We start from the raw sequence: 6,771 nt of genomic DNA on the forward strand, positions 1-6,771 counted from the left end.
TAATGATAATTTAATATTATTAGTACATTTTGTCAACAGCATCCATTGTGTTTCTTGCTCTATTCAGTATATTTTTTTACTTTATGTATTTTTTACTAAATATTTCAATAAATTACAATCTACAAGACGATTTTAATTTAAAAGACAGATTATGAATTAATTTGGTGGGCCTGCTTTATTATAATATGCATAGCAGCAGAAATGGAGGGTCTAAACTTATAATCTCACAGGAGAGGATGTACTGTTGTGCTAAATATCAGCATGGCTGTGATATCTTCTTATCAAAGCTGTGCTGAAATTTAATACACAATAAATCACATCCTTAAATATGATATTGCTTTTATGCAACAGTACCCTACCACACCTGGTGGAACTAACTAATCGTGATGGTTAGTGACCGACAGTCAGTGTAATTAACAATGCGCAAAAGTCGTTTTAAATTTGTTTTAGTAGTTTTAAATTAGTTTAGAATTCAGTACAATGTTGCCAAAAAATAAGAAAAAATAAACCATCTGGGTGGTGGACAGTCCTGAGGTACAAATGAGACTAACTTCGAATTACCACATATTCTTCTTTAGAATATCAGATAACTTCCGGGGTTTGGGGTTGAATTCCATTTAATAGTATTAGCTGGAGAGCCAGTGAGGTAGGGTGTACAACCCCTTATTCCACACACCAGATAGTGCTGGTGATCAAGGGGTTAAAGAGAGGTTGGGGATTCAGCCTTGTGTTTGAACCTATTAGCTGTGTAGCTCGCAAAACAAAACAGCATGGATGGTTTAGGTGCAATTTGTAACGACTTAAAAGCAATTACCAAGAGACACAGTGTTGTTAAATATGACATAACGTTATCAGATGTGTTTTCTTGTTAAAAGTGCCTCCATGACTGGTTTTGAATGTGCGCTTTGGCAAGCAGCTGCTCTCCCCTCTGTACCACAGACCATACAGACCTACATTTTCCATGCAGGCAACTGACAATTAGTGTAAGTGACGATGGTTAGAACACTTGTGACACATATAGATAAACTTCTAAATGCTTTTACTATATATTTATATATTTATTTATTTATTTATTTTTGGAATGCCTCTCATCCAGGCAGATTACTTGGTCACAACTAACTGTTGTGTAACCAGCACTATAATTGTACCGTACTATGATGTGTTTTTACTTGGTTTAATTAAACCATTCACTTATGAAAGGCTACATGGCAACATCACCTAGCACATGGAAAACTCTGTAGGCATCTCTAACAGTGTATTAAAGGCTCTAGACCAAAACCCATGCTTTGTTTTATATAGTCATTGCAGTACCACACACTACCAAGTTAGTGTCAGCTCTGTAGTTAGAATGATCTATCACCCAAATAATCTGGCCAGTGGTGGTGCTTTAATGGTCACTTATCACTTGTGGACCGGAATGGAGGAGCTAGCTCCATTCAGGTAATTATATACCAAAGTCAGAAGGTATGGTAGATGTAACATGTATAAGTACTAATTAGCCACTCTAGCTTAGAAAGCATTATAATGGGTATTGTTTATTTGTAGGAACAGAATGTGCTTTATCTGAGTGTTCCCAACACCAGTGCTTCTAGCCATATGCCATACAGCTAATGAGTGACCGCTTTATTCTGGTCAGGATCACAGTGGATCTGAAGCCTATTCCAGGAACACTTCCTGGATGGGACACCCATTCATCACTGGGCACCACACACACACATTTATATAAACTCATTTAAACAGAAGGACAGTTTAGAGTACCCAATCTGCCAACTGGCATGTTTAAGGAGGTGGGTCAAAATTGGAGCCTGTAGGAAACTCCCCAAATGGCAGAGAGAACATGTGAAACAGGATAAAACTAGTGACTGTGGAGCTGAGAGAAAGCAAAGCTAGCCAGTGGTTAGAAAAAAGAAAAATGTAATTAGATAATTATACTTGTTTAAGGGTCTCATTAGGCATTGAATGATTATCGACACCTTAATAAATAAGGTGGTATACTAGCCACTTTGCTAGATTACTAGTAACACATTTGCTGTATTCATATTCTTTTTTTACCCCAATTTAGTTGTGTCTAACTCCCCCCCCCATCACAAGGGCTATACCACATTAAGGCTACTACTGCCACTCAGTCAGGAGGGCATAACACACTCGGAGGACAACGCTATCCGCTTTTTCTCTTGCGAGCTCACAGACGCCCCTGATTGGCTGTAGAGTCGTGAGGAGTACAAAGTACCTCTTATCCCTCATCTCTAAGAGAGCTCGGCCAATCAGCTCTCTCTAGACCTCCGGCTGTGAGAGGTTACAGCATCACCCAGGAACCGAATCTCCGGATAACAGGGCAAGCACTTTACCACTGCGCCACTCAGAGGACTCTGTATGCATATTCTTTAAGCATTCTTTTAATCTGGGAGAACTGGGAGCACAGCGGCATAGTGGTTAGCACTGTGGCTTTGCACCAACACCGGGCTTGAAGGTTCAGATCCAGCTGTGAGTCTGTGTTCATGGATTTGCAGTGGTTTTTCCATACTTGGTGGGTGTTCTCTAGGTACTCTGGTTTTCTATCACATTTCACAAAGTGTGAATGTGGCTGCGACGGACTGGCACCACATCTATGGTGTACCCCACCTAGTCTCCAGAGTTCCCTAGAAGCTCCCTTCAACCCTGTACTCTGTACCCCAAAAGAATAAATGTAAACTGGTAATTGTTACATAAAATCTTTTATAAGGCAAATAATTACTTGCTGATTCTATGTCAGAGAATTATTTATCCTCTGCAATTTCTATAAATTTTGCAGCTGGATAATTCCTTAAATTTTATTTCATTCGTGTGTGTGTGTGTGTGTGTGTGTGTGTGTGTGTTATACTTAACGTTTAATGTGTATTTCTTTACAGTTTTGTTTTTTCTTCAGGTTACACTGCTTAAGTCTTTTATATTTAGTATCAAGTAAAAAGTACTGTAAGTAATACAAAGTTATACAAAGTAAGAGTGTGTCAACAATGATCCAAATTTCTTTGTTCATAAAATCACCTTTTAATCAGTTTATTATTATGCTTAGAATACAGTACATGTCCTCAGAACACAAGCACCAGTAAATGTGGTACAACTATGAATTAGTACCAGCCTGTGAATTGCCTTACTGTTAACTGTCAGAGCTGCTGTTATAGACAATTACTCAACACCGTTTGATCAATCAGATTCGAGTATACAACATTGGGGCGCTATAACCAGCTATATCACATAATAGAATATTGCAGGGCCTAACCAGAGCACTGGATATCCCTTCCGAGAATCATTGCAAGTCGATTTTTCTCTCACCATCGACAATATATATGAAGAGAAATAGTCAGTGACAGGTCACTGCTACAGTTCCTTGGATGAGAGAGATAAAAGTTTTCTTGAGTGCTAATAAAAATCAATTTCCTGAGCCACACGGAGACGGTGATTGGTTTAACATTGACGTACACAGAGGACTTTATGGAAGAGGATGGCCAGATGATTGATGTGCATGAATAACATTCACCCCATTAAGTATTAATGATAGAGTTTCCTGAATATCTATGGTAGTTTGAGTAATGCATGTAATGGTAGTTATTTGATTATATAGAAGTATGATGGCTGTAAATGTTTTGCTCATTAGATCATGTGGCATGCTGTTAGATTCATTCTCATAATACTTTGAGTGTCTTGGCAGCAATGCATTGTTGATCTGTAGAACTTGGATGTTTTCTCACCCCAGAATTAAAGGTCTTGGATTGTTTATTTTATCCATCAGCCACATCTTGAGAAGAATATGAACACACAAGGTTCTTTTCATGCGGCCAGAATCCGGCCTCTGACCCTGGGGCAGTCATTAGCTGCAGTCATCATGCTTGATGTTGCAGTAAGACAAATGCATTCCGCATCTTAGTTTGAGCAGGGATCTTACTGCCTCTTCAGCAGGGGCTCCTACTCACCAAAAGAGTCTCCACCCATTTAAAGGCAGCCAAAATTCTAGAAACCTAAGGAATGCAACTTTTCTTCTTTCTGCTTTTACTGTTCAAAGCAGGAAACAAAGCATACTAGGGACATTTTGGCAGGCTGGTATGGTATAAAGATCACACAGTACTTTTGAGGGTAAAATAATAATAATTCAACTGGGGAAGAGAAGGCATGTCTTGATTAAATTTCAAAAGGTAGTCCACCAAAATATCCGCAGTGGGAAAAGAATGTGAGACAGTTCAGAGTCTTTTCGCGCCTTGTTTATCAGCTGTAGTGGTAAATCTCTCCACTTGAAATGTTTCTAGACAAGTCATTACAAATTTGATAAGGGTCATAACACTGCAGTGACTGAAGCTCACTAAAATGACTTTCTCTGGAAAGCAAACCAACACCATTAGTGCACTGTGGGCCAGTTATTATTAGGGTTTTATAAAGTATCCTTATAATAATCTTAACCATGATCATATAAATTAGTCACAGTAACGTTATATCTAAGTATATACATTCCTATTATGATAGAAGACTATATGTGACAAGAACTAAAGCCCATATTATTATTATTATTTAACAAGTAATTTTAAAGATTTTAACAAAGATACAAAAGCAGAAGTAAAGAACCTTTAGGCTAGTCATCATATTAATTTATTTATTCATTCATTTATTAATTGGTATTTTGGTCTGTCCACGTGCCATGTGCCAGTTCGGGATCCAACACAATGCCACTATCTCTGTATCTCTATCTTTATGTCTGTCTTTTTGTTACTCAAAATATCTGTATCTTTATTTGTTTTTTAACACAAAATAAGCGTGAGCTAAAAAGAGTCTTTTTTCAGACTGTTTGGTTGTTTTTGTTTGTATGTTTTTGTTTTTTATTTAATGTGAACCCTTCCCCAGGAAAACATTAAGAAAGCACAGATGAAGAAATGCCAGCTAGTACGGTTTTTGAATTTTGTCTCTGGTAATCTCAGCTACATCAATCCATTTTTTTTATCTCATTTATACAAATATTATTCTTATTTTTACCTGTTCACCGCATGTTCAAGGGACTAAGTTGGTTTATTTTCCCAACATAAAGAAAAAATTGTAGTCTTATTTAAAGCTCAGTGAGCCTGCCCAAGCTTTGTGGCATAGTGGTTAGCACTGTGGCCTCACACCTCTAGGTTTGAGGGTTCATTTCCCATCTCCACCTTACATAGAGTTGGGTTGGGTTCTCATACGGTTTCCTCCCACAGTCCAATGACATGCAGATCATTTTAATTAGCATTTCCAAATTGCCCAGTGTGTGTGAGCAAGCATGTGAATGTGTGTGCTTGAGCGCCCTTCTATGGATTGGCACTCCATCCAGGGTGCGCCCCACCTAGTGCCTCAAGGCTCCTGGGATACGCTCCAGACCTCCTGCAACTCTGTCCAGGATAAGTGGTATAGAGAATGATAAAGTGCATGAGTGAGAGTCTACTTCAGTAATCGCTTAAGTGGACTGTAAATGCATATTAATGTGCTTCATAATTATCCATTCATTTATGCGAGATTTAAAATAAAACCCTTCCACTTGTATTTTTTATTTATTTGTTTGTTTGTTTATTTATTGCATCCCATGGTGCCCAATGTACAATCATGTTAAATAGTTACCATGTGAAATGTCATCAGTTTAAATAAGTAAACAAACAAATCAACAGCACTTTCTATTTGCCTGTATTTGTTTTGTTTAGAATACGAATAATTAATTTTTTTTCTGTATGTTGCTTTAATAAGATAAAAATTCTCTTAAAACACTATTCATTCAATACGATATCAAAAGCACCCACCCACAGTGTGCTATCACACATGATCCCACTCAGTGATAATGCAATTTGTCCTATTTGCCTTGATTATGCCTCATTCCTGGGCCCAACCTGACATCACTTTTTGGTAACAGAACTCCCGAAGATGTTTTCCACTGCTTGAGAGTAATTGGCAGCATTCATGGGCCTAACGAGGGAAGCCTGAAGCCCGAGAGACAGGGGGAAAACCCAAACCTCCACATGTGCACGAGTGGAACTAACCCAACACACACCCCTTCTAGCTGCTGGCTGCTTAGGCCTGGTCGACTTTCGTTAAGCTGAAGGAGGAGAACAACATATCTGACAGCTCTCTGGCAGGGGCAGGAGTTACCCACCAAGTTGGGGACATACCTGTGGCTAGTGTCTATGTGTGTGTGCATGTTTCTGTAAGCTGCATGGTCATGCACACAAGCACTGCCACACAGTAGCCCATGCCAGACCTAGTCTTTTAGAGGTCTAATAAATAACATACCTCTGCTGCCTCGGGGTGCATGCCGTTGCATATCAATGAGTTTTAGTTCTGTGCTGTTCCACATTTAGTAGTGTGTGGCTTCTGAGTGCTGCAACAGTAAAGACTTCGGCGTATCATCAGAAGATCACAACTTTAATTCCTGACAATGCCAGAGCCATCCATGACTAAGAGCCCAGGAAAGCAGAATTAGCCATACAGTCTGAATGGTAGGGATGGTATTAATCTTTCCCCTGTCAATCAAAACTGTATAATATCAACATATTCTGGCATTTCTGAGTTTGTGACTGTGGAGGTTGGTGCTTTTCTTTAAGTAAGCTCATGAGCAGCAGTTCAGTGAAAAGATGCAGTGATTGCCATCATGTACAGTATGTTGAAGTGTTGAACTGTCGACTAGAACACCACATTTTTAGGTGGGTGGATGTCATATGATAGAACAGAGCTTACTTTTGTGGAAGGATATGATAAATGACCAACAGAAAAAAAAGGATGGGTTTTGGGATGGGA

Source organism: Clarias gariepinus, chromosome 6 (genome assembly GCF_024256425.1).
Source record: "Clarias gariepinus isolate MV-2021 ecotype Netherlands chromosome 6, CGAR_prim_01v2, whole genome shotgun sequence".
Classification (NCBI taxonomy): Eukaryota; Metazoa; Chordata; class Actinopteri; order Siluriformes; family Clariidae; genus Clarias; species Clarias gariepinus.